At 36.2% G+C, this 19,253-nt stretch overlaps 1 long non-coding RNA gene across 3 annotated transcripts; it reads right to left on the reverse strand.

Annotated features, from left to right (window-relative positions):
* Positions 1 to 1,639: 1,639 nt before the first annotated feature.
* LOC115926593 lies at positions 1,640 to 6,090 on the reverse strand. 3 transcript variants are annotated; one of them, XR_004065149.1, is made up of 5 exons: positions 5,826 to 6,090; positions 4,520 to 4,610; positions 3,842 to 3,963; positions 3,080 to 3,194; positions 1,640 to 1,937 (listed from the first exon to the last, which is right to left on the reverse strand). It is a non-coding gene; the product is annotated as an uncharacterized LOC115926593 (long non-coding RNA). The 3 variants fall into 3 exon arrangements; XR_004065148.1 differs by having other exon boundaries at positions 4,520 to 4,613; XR_004065150.1 differs by lacking the exon at positions 4,520 to 4,610 and having other exon boundaries at positions 5,826 to 6,088.
* Positions 6,091 to 19,253: the final 13,163 nt, after the last annotated feature.

Here is a 19,253-nt window from a genome sequence, read left to right on the forward strand (position 1 = left end):
TACCCCCCCCCCACCCATAAAAATATATTTGTCATACCTAGCTGATTCTGTTTCCTCGAAATCACAGCACTATATTCAATGTTAGACTCGCATCACTCTGCCCCATCCAGAAATTCATCTTGAATCCTTCACATAATGCAGGAAATGCAATAATTTGTTAGTGACTCTGAATGCCTGTTATGGAAATTGTATATACTGTCCTGCTTCATATGTGATTTAAGTTTAATTGAATATTTTTGTCAATGATCAATAGCATATTTGCATACTTTTTGTTTGGGGGGGGGGCACACCAAGCACTATGTACAACTTCTTCTCAATTCTTTCTTTCTCTTTCTCTCTCTCTCTCTCTCTCCTCTTTAGCTCTCTCATGCAAACAAGAACATCCCCCTCCTTCTCTTTCTTTCTCTCTCTTTATCTCTCTTTTTGTCGTTTATTACCCCTCTTTGTTGTCACATAAGTCATTATCATTTTAGTACATTACTCTCTCAGACACATTTCTCCTATAAACAAATCTAACTAAATAAGAATAAACGTTGAATAGCACAAAGCAATCAAATCTTAAGATTAATACTTTCGTCTTGATTATGACTGCATTTATTTCTTTGCAATATACAGTAACTGGAATCGTTTTTGTACAGTTCATTTCACAATTACATGTACAATCATTAAAAATTGATAAATCATAATAATAATAATAATAATAATAATAATAGCCTAATAGTTCACTCAAAATTTTATTAAACCGAAACGGAAATTCTTTTTGCCCAATTGATCGTGAGCCCGGCAGCCACTGAGCAGCGCCAGATCGACGTTGCTCTATCCCTTATTGTTGAACGCCAAACAAGGTAGCAACAACTCCCATCTTTTAACGTCTTTTGGTATGACGCGGCCGGGATTCGAACCCACGACCTCCCAGTTGTGAGGCGGACGCTCTACTGACTGAGCCAACACTCCGGTGTAATGAATCATGTTTGAATATCAAAATTGCAACTTATTTAACTGTAGCCCACACTCATGGCAAAAAATACAACATGTATTCTGAAATGCAAATTCACAAGGCCACTGATTAGGGGGAGGGAGGGTTACAATATAGTTTGAGTACTGCCACAATGGGAGAGGAGCTTAAAAGAAAATCATTAATTATTTATATTTTTTGTGTATGACATACAAAGTTGTCAGCTGCATACGTCCCTGTTGCCTCATAAAATTGCAGATCTGAGATTTACATAGATGTTGTAATCTAACTTTTCAAACATTATTTCTTATTCTATGTCTGATTTCTTTCAAACTTTCCCCAGTCTATTACACTCATTTTGTTCTGCTTTAACATAAATCAACTTGTTACAAAGGTTGGATTGCCCTTTGAAATATAAACTATTAGCAATTAATATTAGTCCTACATGCCAAATCCAAAACATACAACACTGTAAGTTTATGGGATTAACACTGTAAGTTTATGGGATTAAAACTTCTTACATGCAACTTTCATATGATGGATGACCTTAGTCTGTGCTGTTCTTAGTGAGGAAGGAGGGAGGTTGTCACTGTCAAAATAATAATAACAATATGCTCAAGGCGCTCCAACTATTACCCTGGCTCTGCTAGGCAGCCGCTTTCGGTGCTCACAGCAGAGTGGCAAATGTAGATTAATATCTTGCCAAAAGACATTACTGCTGTGGCGGGACTTGAACCATGGATCCTGTGATCCACAGTCCAACGACTTATCCACTAGACCACAAAACCTCTAAATGGAGGCACATTCGGAGTCAGAGTCTCCTGTCAGCGTTGCAGTCCCCGTCCAGTCCACATCCATCTAGCTCATAGTGACTCTTGAACCCACCCTAAGCCTTCCGTTATATCGAAGATCTCGTTTCTTGCCACAATTGATCTCTCCATCACGATCCCACCTAACAATAACTTCTGTATTTTTGTCCATCCTAAGAGGTAATTGACAAAAGATTGTTACAATCAAGTTATCAATAACTCTGTTCAATGATAAGTAGAGAGGACATAGTAATTTTATTTCATAAAACAGGAATGAAACCTAGAAACGGGTATTAAATAAAAAGTGGTTTTACTCTGTCCTAAATTGATATTTTGAAATATACAGTAACTATAAATGAAAATCAGAATATGAATTTAAGGTCTACTTTTAACAGAAAAAAAGCGAAGCATGCACCGAGTAGAAAAGCAGATTTGCAATTGTTTTATAAATACTGTTGCACCATTTATTCACTTAGAATGCAATTTGTGACATTGTGGCACTAAATTCCTGGTAGGAAATCAGAGTGGTATAACTCCTATTTAAAAATATGAATGGCTTTCCTGTGTTCAACCTTTTAGGTTGGGAGGATTGGTATATTGTTTAAAAAATTGTGACAGCATACTCCATGGTCTGTATGGTACTATTGTATTCCATTTCAATAAAAAATGTAGCGGACATCTATACAGTATTTATCAACCACTGAAGATGATATGATAGGGTTCCATATGTATTACTGGGTTTGTTGTCATTCATTGAATTGATATGTTCATATCTAAAGAAGATATAAAATCTGCAGGTTATCAGCAAATTTGTGATGAATGTTGTAAACCCAGTAAGTAACAATGAATGCACTTGCATGTACTTGTCTGTCAGATTGAAAGAAACTTTATTATATCAACTTTCAGAAAGACCACTCAATAAGGATCAATATTCAAAGTTAGTCAAGCGTATAATATCATTCATTATTATTTATGGTGCAATTATCGCATAAAGACACGCGTGATGTAGCAGCGGGTAATATAAGAGCATATTACCATACGTTTCACATCTGGGTACTTGTACATGATACATGTATAAGTGATACTTGAAATATAAGAAGAGGATAATTGATAATAATAACATTGACTGGCTCACATTTTGGTTGATATGAGACAATATTGCCCTCAACATAACCATATTGCCCTCGTCTTTGACCCGGCCAATATGATTATATTTGGGCAATATAGTTTCATATTCCCATTAAAGCCAGTCAAAATTATAAAAATATTTCATATATAAACAATATAAAATGTAACAAATTAGGTTAAAACTTACCTTTGATGACTGAGGGGACTTAGCTATTCAGTCGGTCGGTCTGTCAGTCGTTTGGTCTGACCTCCAAACCATGGTATTGGAAAAGCAATCAGTTCAAGGGCAGAGGGTGAAGATGCTGGGTTAAAAGGAGAATATATTTGATAACTCATGATGGATGCAGAAAACCCCCAACACAGCTCGTACAGGAAGTTATACTGGGATGATATGATTTTAAAAGCGCATCTCTTCAAAAAATTACAGGCATCAGGTTAATGCATATTATTTTATTTTTTCTGTGATGAAACAACACAAATTAGTGTAACTCTCCTTTTTCACCCCCTTCCCCCTATGAAAAAAAGACAATAAGAAAAATACAAAATATAAGATGAAGCCTGTCATCTTGTAAGTTGATACACCATAAGTAGCTCAAACATGACATGTTGGCAAAATGAATGTCTGTCACGCACATTAAAGAGCGAAGAACTTGTGTTTGATGCCTTACAATACCATCAACTGCCTAAAACCTTTCAAAGCAAGATCAGTCATGCGTTTATGAAAAAAAATTGAGTGTTTGGGAACCCGTCATCTTTGGAGGGCCCTCCTAGCACCCCCACCACTTTGCGCACATTAGAAATTTACTTCCCAGCATAGTTTTGTCCATGGATCATTGTTATGTAAATGAAAATAGTTCATTTGTTTGCTAAAGATTGACCCCTCCCCCTCGCCAGCCCAGCTCCCAATCTATAACTTTTCTTTTGGAGCTAATTTCCTTACCACACATACCTTGTCAATTTGCTAAAAGCTCTCCACATCAGCTGCACAAACTCCTACATGGACATCAACCACTGGGGGTGCTAGTGGTCCCTCATCTCTTGCGTATCCCAGCTGTCTATTTTACTGGTAAACTATGAAAAAATATGAAAAGTATTTGTTTAATTTTTCTGCATTTGTTCAAACAAGCCACTTCATCTCACGGTTGAATATCCCTTTAACTTATTAGCAAGCACATCATTATCTAAAGCAATTAAGAAGACCTTGCATAATTAAGTCTCAGTCTTGCAAACATGGGATGAAACAACCCAAATTAGTGCTAACTCCCCCCCCCCCCCTCACAACGTGACGGACATGTGCGCTATACCAGAAGCAACTACGGTAGTACTATTATTATAGGCAACCCCCCCCCCCCCCCCCCAACAAAACAAAAAGCCTGTCATCGTCTAAGTCCAAGGCAAAAGGTACACCTTAAGTAGCTCAACCACAACTTTGGTGGCAAAATGAAATTATCATGCACAATAAAGAGGGAGGAATTTGTAGTGGACGTCTTCCCATACCATCAGCTGTATCTTTGTCTTTAAAGCAAATTAATTAAGAGCAGGCATGCGTTTATGAGCATAAAGCCGAGTGTATAAGAAGCCGCTCCAGCCTATGCTAGGTTGACCCCCCCCCTCCATCCATTAGTACCTCAACAACATGCTTAAAGCTCTCCACGTCAAACTCCTACTTAGACATCAGCCACTGGGAGTGCTAGTGATGGTCCTCTCAGCCGGCTATTCTACTGGTAAAACCGGGAAGAAACATGAAATGTATTTGCTTCATTTTTCTGCATTTGCTGAAATTAAGCCACTTCATCTCAATTCTCATGGTTGGATTTCCCTTTAAATTATTAGCAAGCACAAAATTGTTTATTCATTCAAGCATACCTGGCTTTACTATTCAAGTCTCAGTCTCGTATTTATAACATGAACATGGAAAGAGCTTACGAGGGGGTCATGTAACATTTAAATCTAGTACTACGAGTACGTAAGTACTAACGTAGTAGATCTAGACTCTAGGCTCGCGCTCGAGCCTAGACTCAACTCCTACGTCGCAATTGCCATTTTATGATTTGGCATTGTCATATCAACATTGACATTGAATTTTAACCAAAATGTGCCCTTGGCTAATTGGGCCTTGCCTTGGAGGCTTGGGCTGGTACTGCTTAATCAGTTAACATAGTTAATGTAAAATTATTATTAATGATATCTCCCCTGCCCTGGCCGCGAATATTTTTTTTACACGCTAGTCTGGCCAGTTTCGCCGTAATACTAGTAAAAGTGCGCTGGAGGTAAAGCCTACATATAGGCATGCACTAGGCCTACCGCAGTTTAACTTGATTGCTCTCTAGCTGAACGTTCGGTCGTTCGTGTCTCAAGCTTAGATCAAGATTAATGTAAAGTTCCTAAATTAAATTAAAATAGATTAAGTTTTTGAATTCCATCGCCCAATGGCTGAGATGGCCGTCTCATTTAAAAGGGCCAGCTATGTCTTTATCTGATGATTGTCATGCACGATGTACATGTTTATCATCATGCTCCTCGCATGTAGGCTGCTAGACTAATATTAGTCGTTTCAATGGTGTTTATCATAGAAATGGCCAGGCTAGCGTGTAAAAAAAAATTGCGCGCCCTGGCATGGGCTTCACTCTTCAGCGAATTCGCCTTGTGACTTGTTATTGCATGTAACTGCTCCTGCACTTATACATGTTCAAGCTTATCTAAGATACTGTGTTACTTAATACTTAGTAGCACTCTGTTGATAGTACTACTAGATCTGCATACTAGTAGACCGACAATACAACTCACGCAGAAAACAGTGCGTGGGACTGTAATGACCTATCTCGCCATTTCGTAACTTGATATCCGTTTAGAATATGAGTTTGTTTATACTGCTACAGACGATATTATTGAACGATGCATAACATTGTTTTAAAATAAGTGAAAATAATTACCTAGGGCTGTCAGATTCCTCTAACAATTCCGCCAGAAGCACCGGCATCTGTGACAAAGGCTTCGCGGAGCCGGTTCCTGTACAATTATCAATAGCAGACTACATTTGCGCGTAAGAGGCCACTTCGTGAAAACGGTGTTTGCCAGTTGTACCGCTTGTGATACGTTTCGTGACGTCACGTATGACGTAATTAAGCAAGATTAGACTTTGAAAATTACTGAAGTTGTAGACATTTATATACATTGCTCAAAAACGATCAAAACTCGAAATTAAAAATTTCAACGATTTTGGCCACTGAGGCCACTTCGTGAAAACGGTGACGATATGTATAGGAATGGTCGGTCAAGTTGAGAGATGGTTTTGTATGCCTTATATGGACAAATAAACAATAAACAAGTGTACTGTTTCAAATCTAGAAGAGAAAATGAAGGAGTAGTCAAGTTGATCGGGAGGAAATGTTGAAGATGATTGCGGAAGGAAAGGTTCAGGAAGGGAAATGAAAGGTTTAATGCAACAGGATTGAAGTTACAAACATGTAGATTGTATAAATGTTTCCCTTTTCAAGTTGTGTTGATACACTACACTGTAATAACAGGAAATAATACTATGTGCTAAGCTACTATGTGCTTTCCATAGAATGCAGGACTGTATAGCCTGCAGGTCAGATGAAAAAAATACTTGAAATGTTGCACAATGCATGGTGGTGAATGATGGAATTGCTTTTTGGCTGAAGAATTTAATGAAGCAGCTATCACATGAGATACAACAGTAGCCTTGCCAAGAGAAACAGGATGTACACTGTATGTAAGATACACATGCAATTTGTTTGCTTGTCTGAGAGAGGGAGAGAGAGACAGAGAGAGAGAGAGAGAGAGAGAGAGAGAGAGAGAGAGATAGAGAGAGAGAGAGAGAGAGAGAGAGAAAGAGAGATGCTTGGCAAATACTGTAAAGTAGAATGAACTTACACATAGTTTACCCTGGGTGCCCAAAATCTAGTTCTGTACCCCTAAAATCTCTAAAACTTTTATAGGGCTCATGTACAAGACATTTTAAAACTCAAATCCGGATCCCCTTTCCAAAAAGTTAGTGTGAAGCCCTGATTTACTATGACATGAACTTTAATTTCTTATAATACATTTGCAGGTGTTGGTACTGTAAGAGAGATGTTTTTACTTTGGAATTATATATATAATCTGCACATTTGTGTATTACCAATAGTTGATTTCATTGATTTCTTAGAAATATAAATTTTTTGTACTAGTATTATGAGGGAGTTATTCTTGCCTGGTATTAAAGCTGTAGCCTACATGTATAATTGTGATGCCTTACAATGAGGTTTTTGCCTGCCTGCAAATGTGGTCAGTGTACAATATGTTCACAAGGTTCTAAGTAGCTAAATAGTTGATTGAACCCACATGTACATGATCAACTATAAAATCCAGATCAATCTACATAATTGAAAAATAAGCGTCTCCCTCTCAGCAACTCCGTGGATAGAGTTATCTGTTAACACTGTATAAAAGTAGGTGACTGCCTGACAGACAATTAATTACTTTCTAGCACACAATGGCAAATATATCATTGTAGTGAGCAAATTAAAATCCACTACTGACTGTGCATGTACATGGATGTTGTCATTGTTATGTGTATCAGATGAGGATGGAATGTGTAAAATAAGTAGCCAGCATAGTTTTTCTTAACTGAAAACAAATATTTTCATGCATTTTGTCCATTTACATTGGTACATTTTAAAGGATGATATGCTGCGGTTACTATTTGTCTAACTCTAAAAGTATCCTTTTAAGTCTAATGTGGGTCGGGAATACTACATGTAGCTAGATTTCTTCAATATTTACTGGGACATTATACATGTACTCCTGAAGCTATTATAAATGTTCTCTCTAAGTCTTTAGTGCACATCATCTATTTTTAGTCATGAATGTTCTGAGTAAGTGTTACGTTCTGTGGAATTAATTTTTGTCATTGCTGACCTTGAATGTCTTTTAATGTTAGCAGCTAATGGAAGATGAGATGTCAGCTGCTTACTGTAGCTGACTAGACTTAATCAAGGCAGTGATGAGTTTCATAAGAGAGTCACTACCTGTGACTCATTCACTGCACAATAGCAGCTCATAAAATGGGGGATGGCCTTTGCCCCGTTCTTGTAATGTTAGTGTCCTGCAACCGATTGATCAATACAGGTGTCTGTGGTACTCACCTGTGCCGCACCACCATGGTGCATGAAAAGCCACAGACTTTATTTTAGGCTGACTTAATGGAGCATATAATTACAAGTTTGCTGAAAGGATCATCAGCAATGAGATTGCTCATGCATGAGAGATTCAGTATTGAAGATGTGTACATGGTTCATTGATATTCAAGAACTGTCTGAAGGTCTAACTGTCATGATGAATACAGGAGGTGTGGCATTAACTTCTCATTCACTAATACTAATGATCTGGGAGGTTGTTGCAACTTTTTAGTCTGTATTCCAATTTCAGGAATAAAAGGCTTTACATTTATCTTATTTTATGGCTGAGTATATCTATTGGACATTGGTTAAATGTCACAGAATCAAATCCGTTATTTGGGATGCCAATATTTTAATTGTTTTTGCATTAGCTTCTTTAGGCTTAGCCACACATATTGAAACAGAGGGTTTAGAAGGTCTATGGGCCTACCAGAATTGTTTGTAAATCGTCTAATTTCAAGACATCTATTTATAGACCATGAACCCCCATTACCACCACATAGCCTGCTTTAAAGCAGTGTAGAGATATGGAAGTTGTCGTACAAGTTAAAATCGGATAATCTGATCAATAAATATTCTATTTTGATGTAGTGTAGATAGATCTTGTCATCTTTGTTTACTACCACTGTTCGCTGTCATCCCTGCAGGCTTGCTTCTCAGCTATGAGTTTGTACTGAGAAGGGTTAGTCTCCTCCCTCAGACCATTTAAAATTAGATAGTATAATCAGTGTGATCAATAAATATGCTATTTTCATGGAGATATCTCTTCATCTTTGTGTACCGGGTAGTACTATTACTACTACTATACTACTTCTACTACTACTACTACTCACTGCCATAGATGCAGGCTTAACACTCAACCATGAGTTTGTTGTACACTTGTACTGAGAAGTTTTAAGTCTCTTTTCTTAGACCCCCCCCCCCCATTCAATTTTTTAAAATTGTAAATCAACCTGTGGTTTGATAGATGGGTTGCCTGCTTGGTTGAGCCCGGAGTCCACTATATTTAAAATAAAGATGAGTCCAAGACTATTTTGGTTTTTATTCACCCACAGTGTCTTAATGATAACATTATGCTTGCCAGTTATTATTACTCATAACAACTAATATGCGGTCTAATTGCCTTTTGATTCTTATTATTATGATTGTGTACACTTAGTGTGACTGTTATGCACATGAATGTTCTGATGGTTTCGGTTCAAGTGCTGATGCACATTAGAAGTACTCCCTAATTAGAATAATGAATTGCTTTATTTGTTTATGCCATAAAGTCATCACAAAAAAATGCTATCATGTAAAATCAATATGAACAGAACTAAAACATGCTTAAGTAAAATTTATAGCTTTCAGTATTAAACTTTTAAAGCACCTTCCATGAAGGCTTGCAGATCTTACGAATGCAAAGTGAGAGAATTTCTTTTTTCAGAATTATCTAGGATTTATCCCCAATCTTATTTTATTGCATATATATCTCTTTTGTGCAATAATTATCTAAGAGATCAGAGTCTGTGTAAAGTGTGTATGGTAGACTACTGTCATAGAGCGTCTGGTCCAGGGGATCGTGACAAATTAATTTTCGTCACGAAAAGATCTCCCTGTCGGTATGCCTGGGATGATCCTCCGTCAGGTTACCGTGGCGATGATGGAATACAGTCCGTGAGAACAAGAGGTTAGAACATGCTCCTCTATTACCCAAGATGTTACCCTATCTCTTCCTCTCAAACCTTCAGGATTTCTCTTATTGTTTAAAGGGATGCATCTGCAGTCCCAACATTAATTATAAGAAATTGTGTGTTCCCGATGATGGATAAATGAACTTCGTTCAGGTCTGTGTCCTTTGATATTTAAAGGATGGAATTTCTTTTGTGCTAGGCTTGATTTTTATAGTATCATTATCTAAGTTTATGAGATTATTTGGTATGCCTGATAAATAAAGATTAATTTCATAGATGGATTGAACATAAGATTATTATGTTTAAACAGGTACATCAAGTGAACCCCCCCCCCCTCCTTTCTGGCTTTGGTACGTACATGTAGATAAGACGAGGTGTAATATTCTGTTAAATCTAGTGAAAATTGCCATATTTTGCTGATGTTTTTCTGCTATTCTGTTTTTCTAGGTTTGAGGATACCTTTAAAGAAAATTCAGAAAACCTTCCGAGTCTGGACAGGTGTGGGTTTACAGGATAATCACATTATACCATGGTAACTGATCTGACATTATCTCTTAGATCTATCCCTTCAAATGGGATCACTTTGGTCACTAAAAGCTTTCAATTTTCTGTTTCATGGTAAATTGCATGTTACTTTTAGGCTTACACTTGCAGAGCACTGCGATGTAGTGGTTGGGTTCAAATTCCTGTGTGTGTGGTGTGTATTAAAAATGGTGTTAGGGAGATAGAGCCTGAGAGTCAATAGAATACATGTAGGAGAAATTTTCATCTAAGGATAGTTCACATCTTACTATTTCATGCCTGACCAGAAGTTTTGCTTGAAAATCACACAGAAGTTGGGACAGTGCAGGAGATAAAGAATCTTTGAAAGTTTACATCAAAAGTTTGATACTAGGGAACGGTTATAATGGATTTACTGCTATCAAAACAACAGCCATATCATGTTATTGTTTAGATTGTAAGTTCCTAGTTGAGCCATTAAGTGATCCTGAACTCACAACGTTTATTTTCAATGTCAAAAGTTCTCCTCCGGGAGTGTGAGAAAAAGAAAGAAAAGGTACCCACCCATACCAGTGTAGTAGACAGAAAATATATTGCTTGTAAAGACCACAGATGGAGAGAAAAGAACATGCCAAATTGTAAAAACAAGACAATTTTGTGACATTAAAGTGTCAAGGATTGACAAAGACCATTATTTATTTTGGCAAGAAACTTTTGAGATTCCATAACCATTCACAAAACTTGTGAATTTAAGCTTCATGCATGTACAACTACCTTTTATTGCAGGGTACCAGTTAGAAGAAGATTTCGGAACAATTATGCAACGTTTGATCTCTTGTGCTCAATCTATTCATTTCTTACTGCCAGCATGTTGACTTGATATTTCATTCAAAGCCAGGACTTTCATAAAAATGTCAACATTTCATGATATCAATTAAGAGACAAGAGGGATACGTAATAAAAGAACATGTTGTAGACTTTATTGGGTAAATTGTTAAGCATAGAGCTTAATCTGTCACAAGGTCCATACTTCATATTTTCATAAATTGAGAACAGTGATTATCATAAACATGAAGATGCATACCGGTACATGTGTGAAAGGGATGGATAATTGGACACTGTTTAATGTTTATCATTGGTTTCAATAAGTTGTTATGTTGTCCTTTTGCAACCAGAACTTTTTCAGATGATTGCTATTTAAGCAATTTATTTTGTTCACTCTCCAATTCCAAACTTTTTAGAATACTACAACAGAGTGCTTTTAAAATCTCATATGGACTTTGGTAAATGTTGCTTGCAATGTTTTAGCGAAACTGACATTTAATGGTGCACAGTCCTCACCAACTACTGTACATACAGTTTTTTTCTTTTCTTTCAACTTTCCCACAATTTCCTGGTTCCGTGTGGGTTGAAAATGGGGTTAACTTTACTCAGTACATAAAGTGTACCGTGAGAATTGAGACAATGTGGTGCGTTGGTATACAGTAGTGGGCGAATTTGATGTCTTTTATAGGCATAACATAACATCAAACTTTTGTTTATTCGTATAAATGACTGCATGGATTGTAAAATTTCCAGGAATATTAGACAGAAGTGAAAGTGAGTTGCCAGAATTTGGAGCAGTTGAGAAGGTGTTGAGTGGTTGACTAGAATTTTCTCTTGTGATTTCTTAGCCAGTAAATAGTGATGATGTGATGTTGGATGTTAGTCAGACCAAGAAGTTACTAGCCTGGTCAGACATTGTATGTGGGAGGAATACTGCCTATCAAGGAAGTTTGGAGTAGCCTACATTTTGAATGTCAAGACCTCTGCTCTTATTGACAGAGATACTGTACATGTACATGAGTTCTTTACATGCAGAGATTAAAAGGTTCATTGAACTGTGGTAATTTTACATTTAACTATCCCAATTTTTCTTCATGAACCATTTGTGTTGTTGCTTTCCATGATATGATAATCAACAACATTCCTTTACAACTTCTTGTCAAAATCTCATGTTATGGATATTCATGACCCTTGCAAGAATTGCAAAGATTCTCTGGAAATCACATAGATTATTGAATATTGATTTCCAGCTCTAATGATTTGCACAGTCAACATTTATTTACAGCTTCAAATTTCTGTTCCATCCATCAGTGAAAAAAGTTGCAGTTTCATTCAGGCCCAAACCAACAGTTCTGATATTAGCGTTTTATTATTCTGGCCTTGAAACGTGTGACACATGAATGTATCAAGGAATATTTTTAGATTCAAGAACATTCAGCTATTTTTTCTTTCATGTGCAAGTCAGCTGTTCAAGACATCAATTAAGATCAAACAAACATTCTCCAATTGAATTAAATTTTCAATGCTCTCATGACCATAAAGGTAAATGCGGTCAGTGATTGTTCACATTTAGCTCCAAACATTTGATGATTTATCAGTTTTCTATCTTGATCATCTGGCTATGAAACCCAGAGCCAGAATGGAGTTACTTGCTATACATGTGAGTGCATATTACTTTAACGTAGAGTTTAAGCTCTTAACAGGTGATATCTGAGTTAGATTGTAATCAATCAGACAAGCTACCTCATCAACCTTAATCAGGTAAAGGCAATTAAAAAGAGAAAGATCTACTTCTCCATACAGTAATTTCTTTGATACACGTAGTCTTCAATTTGTTGTAATTCTTATTTTTTCCTTCATATTTATGCTATTGCTAGCGTGTGATCTTGCAGTAAAAGCTCAATAAATGTATCAGACTAGAACATGTATTTCAGACTAGAACATTTGTTTCACAAAGGTATACAGAAAGCATGGGCCTTACCACATAGCCTTTAGACAATTGGTCAGGTATGTGTGCTGTAACTCATTACAAGCACCTGTAAACGAGCCGTTACCTCAAAGGGGTATGCACAAGTCGGTAGGCAGGGCTAAAAAACACCAATTAGACCACATACTGGCTGAGGAATGAGAAAAACTATGCACCCCGCTGCCAATGTCTTCACGAAACACCAGAGACCGGAATCCGAAACGACAGCCAAGTAGTAATAAGCACGGAACCAGGGAATAAGGGATTTTTCTTTTAACAGGGCAGAGGGTTGGGAGCTAATGACCAATTATTGGACTGTTGTTACCTGCATTTCTATAATGAATGTTTGGGTGTGGATGGAATTTAAGAAGAACTTATTTGCAGGGTCAATGTTTATACATGTACCTGAGAGTAAATTGTTTTTGTCTTATTCTCTGAGCGAGAAAAATCTTCTCTGGTGCTTTGATTTATTACTTAATTTGATTTATTGTTGTAGGCCTATATTACAGATGTAAATAATTAGTTTGGGGTGATTTTAGTGTAAAGCTATCTGCTTTTCTTGTTGGGGTTGGGTATGTTTTAATAGATAGTTTGTTATTGCCTTTGAGAGCTTTTAAAAAGAATTTTCTTCTAGATTCAATTATTCTGTTGAAGGTGAATGACACATTTTCATTACTAGATAGTTCACTTTGTCTACAAAATGTCATGGATAGATTCCCCCATGCAGTAAATTGGTATCAAGTTTTTTTTCTTCTGAGTTTTGTTACCCTGTCATTTCCACCAGCTACTCTTTGAGCTACCAGTATTGAATAAAAATGAACTGTTGAATGAGAGTGAGATTGAGAAGATGACTTATTGTGTGCATTATGATGTGATTAATCTTGCCTAAATCTATTATACCATGCCCTACCAGTACCATTCACTCATTATTGTCAGTCTGACACCAAGGCTCATATTCTTCCTTCGTTTACCGCGGTCACAAAAACGTGATCTTTGAGCGGTCTCTTACATGTACGTCTTGTTTTGGAAGAAGTAAGAGATGAGGGTATCACCTCAAGATGGAGGTCAATTCAGTCTGAGGTTACGTGTTTTTGTCCCTCTGTATTCACGTTGTGTACACAGAGCTGATGAATGCTGAATGTCACACATGTACACATTAATGTTCCCCTTTTGTGATGTTGAATAAACCAATGTCAGGAGAATTAATCATATGAATCCGGAAAAAATAATTAACATATACATATAGAGTTATTTCTATTTGTTTGATATTAAGAAGAAATATGTGTTTAAAAGTTGACCCCATAAATGCAGCAGTTGTATGATGAAACATCAAGCATCAGATAACAGAGAACATTCTCCTCATTTCAAAAGATATCCAGACAAAAAAACTAGGTATCAATTTTACTTGGTCTTATTGTATTTAAAATGTAGGGCAGAAGTAAATATGGAATACATCCTGTTTCGTTACGCTTTTTTTTGCTTCTAGTTGACCCAAAAGGTGATTAGGTTAGGAAACAGTACCTATGGCAACTGATGTACATGTAGATGTGGCAAACATTGCATCCTCTTGCCTGGAAATAAGGCAAGACCTTTTCCATGTAAATATGGTATACATGTATATGCTTTTTTGATTTGGCCTATTGGGGAATGGAATCTCTGGATATTTGTAATTGGTATTATTTTGACCTTCTTTCTGAATATGAAACATTCTTGTTTGCAATGAATCCTTGGTTATTCTTGACCTGTGTAGGCCATTGGTCTAACCTTCCTCTTGCCTGGAATGACCTTAGAATGACCATAGAGAATAGAATGGCCATTTTGTGACATGTTTTGTAACAATTGCTTCTTGTAGAGGTCAACCTACACATGTACATCAATTGTAGAATCCTGTGAACTGTACTCACATGTTTAAATTTTATATGGCCTGCATAGAGTGGCCATAGAAGATGTAATGAGTGTTTTGTTAAGTTTCACAAAGGTCATCCATGTTGTACCTGAATCGTGAGAGCTTGTACTCAATCGGTAGCCTTCACTTTACCCTTAGGAATCACCAAACATCATATGTACCAGCCTTGGAAGTGATGAGTACATGTATTAGTTAGAAGTATTGTTTTATAACACCAAAGCACTTGCCTTTCACAGAGGTCATCTACATTCTTCATCTAAATGTGGGATGTGAGAGGCAGGAGGTTATTGAGAAGGGCATTTTGAAAACTATTTTACTGAATATATTCATTGGATTCATTCCGTGTATGGCTTTGTTGTTTTCACTTCCATTGAAAACCAGAAGGGCATCTAACCATATCCTTTAACATACATGGAGAGTAAATGTCCTTTTGGCGCTCAGCAGGCAATACATTTGATTGTGCTGAAAGCCATAGGAACATGAACTTGTAACCCTCATTATCACACACAGCAGATGATTTATTTATCTTACTCCTGGCATTTAGGTAAAATATCCACCACCACAATAAATTCGCCCACAATTTAGCAAAAATTTGAAATATGGGCCAAAGGAATAGTAAAAAAGTACAAGTTTGTATTGCAAACCCAAATAAAAACTTTTCCAGAACAATAATCACACAAGATTATCATTTAGTTTCATTTAGCATGTATTGATGTAAGCAGATTAGGGTGGTCATTTTGTTTAAAGAAATAAGAAGAAAAGAAAAATCAACTTGAAGCACTGGATTAAAAGAGAATTATGATTTGACCAAGTGACTTTACCAGTGCTCATTTTTCTTCTCCAATCTGAAGTGAATAAAAACTACCCTGGATTTAATCTGCTGTTTTTAAAAGACTTATGACCAGCTTTGAACCTCACTGGTCCATGGCAGACAGCTAGCGAGGGTCTAATACTAATTACATGCATGGCTGATAACTTTAATAATGATGAGATTCGGCTTTCAGCAACCTGGTAGATTGCACTATTCATCACCACTCTGGGCGTCAGAATGTACAGCTAAGGCCACAGGCATGTGCATAACATCTGTAAACACAAAGTGACAATTTTACGACATGATGAAGTTGTGATGCAATTTATAGAGGTTTGACAGAGATTTAATGGATTGCTTGAACTTCAGTCAATGTCAAGGGCATTCCTAGCTCACATTGATTTTCTTTTTAAAGGGAATAGTCAAAATAGTATTTCTATAGAAGTAGGTATACAAATACGGTGAAAACAGATGGTGGTACTGTACATGCAAAAACATGGAAGTTCTATATTTGGTGTGTTAAATATATATGTCAAAATTAATAAAACAATGCTGGTTAAATTACACGAAGAAAATTTATCTTATTGTATAATGATTAAAACTATCCAACAAAATCATAACTTTGCAGAAGATAGCGAGAAGGGAGTGTAAATTATAAATGAAATTGTAAGCGTCATTACAATTGAAAATAAGAGTAATATTATCTAGCATTTCTGTGCAAATTTTCCCTTGAAAGAGAAAGAACATGTCTTTAATAGAAAACAGGACAAAATACTAGTAGAAAAGGCTGGAATAGAGACCAAATAATTTCACAAAGATAAAACCGCAAAAGTTATGATGAAAGTAGACAGGTTGCTGTTACAGAAGAGGGATTGAAATCAATACTTGAGTCAATTACAAGATTTTCAGACCTGCGTAAGAATTTTGAGAAAACAAATTAACAATGACGTCCTTTACAAACACTACTTTATCAACCTGTTCATATCATTTTTCATGGTCAGGAAATTCTACCTCTTCTTTCCAAATAAGGCTTTACCAATACTTGTGGGCCTGGCCAAGACTTTTGGGTGGGTAGGTCCTTGTTTTCATGGATAAAAATTCCAGAAATATCTGAAAAATTGGTGGTTTGTGATAAAGAGTGAGACTACTTCGCGCGTCATACCAAAAGACGTTAAAAGATGGGAGTTGTTGCTACCTTGTTAGGCGTTCAATAGTAAGGGATAGAGCAACGTTGATCTGGCGCTGCTCAGTGGCTGCCGGGCTCACGATCAATTGGGCAAAAAGAATTTCTGTTTCGGTTTAATAAAATTTGGGAGTGGACTATTAGGCTATTATTTATTTATTTTATTTATTTTATTTTACTTGATAAAGTTTATTGAAGTCTTGGCTGCATTTAAAAGAAAATGATACAAAAACTGCCTGTTTGAAGCTAGAAGGATGTTTACTCATATAATTTGACACAAAGTTAATGCCCTTTTGGCTCCAAACAGACAAAATCATTTATTTAAAGTTAGAAGGGCAGTAACTCTGTGTCATATTATAAGAGTTAATGCCCTTTTGGCTCTCAGCTGATGATGAAAATAAGAGAGGCAGAGATGAAAAGATGACTAAACAATCGCAGGAAAGAGAAGAAATATTGCTTCCAGATGTTTGTTGTCATGGCTACTTATATAATATTTATTTGGACTTGGTACTTTCAGGAATTCTGTAAAATTCTATTAAATGAAAAGAGACAAGAAGGTGCTCCCCAACTGAGATAACTGATTCTGTTCGTATGGAGACAGTTTATACTTTAATGGCCTTTAAAGGTAATACAAAGTTTTGGGAAATTTTGAAAATTGGGTGGATAGTGAATCTTTACAATTTTGATATATTTGGATGCCCCTGTAGATGTATTATAAGCACTAAAAAAATTTTCCCCTAAAACACTTCTGTTTTCGAGAAAAAATTGAATATAAAAATTTACTGGTGCTCCCGGTAAATTTTGATAAATTTCAAATAGCGCCTATGGCCGTACGATGGTAGCTGCGACCATGAAAATATCAGAATATGTAGTTGAGATATATAATTTCAAAAAGGGAATAGCTAATCGGTCGATTTTAGTCAAGAAACATTGTTTCATAGCTAATTAATATCTTGACCTTGAGAGGGAGCGGTACAACATAAAGAGTTTATTGTTTATAATTTCATAACTTTAGACTCGATTTCAACCGCGACAACGATCAATGTATATTGTAGGAACGCATATGCTTCCAATATATTAATTTGAACCAAATTCATGACCCCATACCAAAACTTTGTAATACCTTTAACTTGTTTGACTTAATGTTTCTCTTAATGTTGCTACTGAGGAATCCTGACAAGATGATTCATGTCTATGATTTGTGTACTATTTAAATGTATAAAAAGCATGGCAGTTTCTCTTATGATTGTCATTTTGAAAAAGTAAGAAAAAATAACTCTATATCATTTTGGTATGTGAGGTTCCACAATACTTTGTGCCTTTTGGCCTAAACCTTGTGCATTCAAACACAAAACAAATACTGTAGGGTTTTTATGGACAAATATGGTCCCAGCTATCACTATCAGTGGCGGATCCAGGATTTAGTTCAAAATTCTCTACCAAGCACAAAAAGAAAGAAATGTTATCAGCCCATGCTTCTTCTTTGCTTTCTTTCTTTTTTTTCTTTCTTTCTTCTTTTCTTTCTTTCTTCTTTTTTTTCTTTCTTCTTTTCTTTCTTTCTTCTTTTCTTTTTTTTTTTTTTTTTTCTTTCTTCTTTTCTTTCTTTTTTCTTTCTTTCTTCTTTTCTTTCTTTCTCCTTCTGCTTTTTCTTGGGGGGGGGGGGGGGGGGAGCACGTGCCACTGTTGACCCCCTCCCCCTCCTAAGTTGATTAAATAGAGTTAACATTCCCAAACAGGTGAATGTGTTTAGTCTTACGACATGGAATGCTTGTTGTAACATTCTGTCCTTCCTGTCCAATTGTTAGGTCTACATTTGATTTGTAAACAGTCATAAATGTTACCTTTGACCCACAAAAAAGCAGAAGTGAGATGTCAATATTTATTCATGGGGAAACAGACAGTTGGTCTATGCTGTCAGGTATTGCAACTCACAACTGTGAACCATTAATTTTCATCTTTCTCTTCAGTTAAATACAAAGATTTAAATTTAAATTTAAAATGAAAAGTTGGTAACAGTTTCTTGTGAAGGGAATAGTGACTTTAAGTTGCATGAAATCACTGAAATAACTTAAATCAGATGCAAAATACAATCATTTGACTTTACACCTATGTTAAAACATCTGCTAAAATAATCTTATTAAAGGTATTACAAAGTTTTGGGAAATTTTGAAAATTGGGTGGATAGTGATTCTTTACAATTTTGATATATTTGGATGCCCCTGTGGATGTATTATAAGCACTAGAAAATGTAACCTCTAAAACACTACTGCTTTTGAGAAAAATTGAATATACAAATTTACTGGTGCTCCCAGTAAA

This window comes from Strongylocentrotus purpuratus, unplaced genomic scaffold, assembly GCF_000002235.5.
Source record: "Strongylocentrotus purpuratus isolate Spur 01 unplaced genomic scaffold, Spur_5.0 spur5_scaffold_2, whole genome shotgun sequence".
In the NCBI taxonomy this organism is placed as follows: Eukaryota; Metazoa; Echinodermata; class Echinoidea; order Camarodonta; family Strongylocentrotidae; genus Strongylocentrotus; species Strongylocentrotus purpuratus.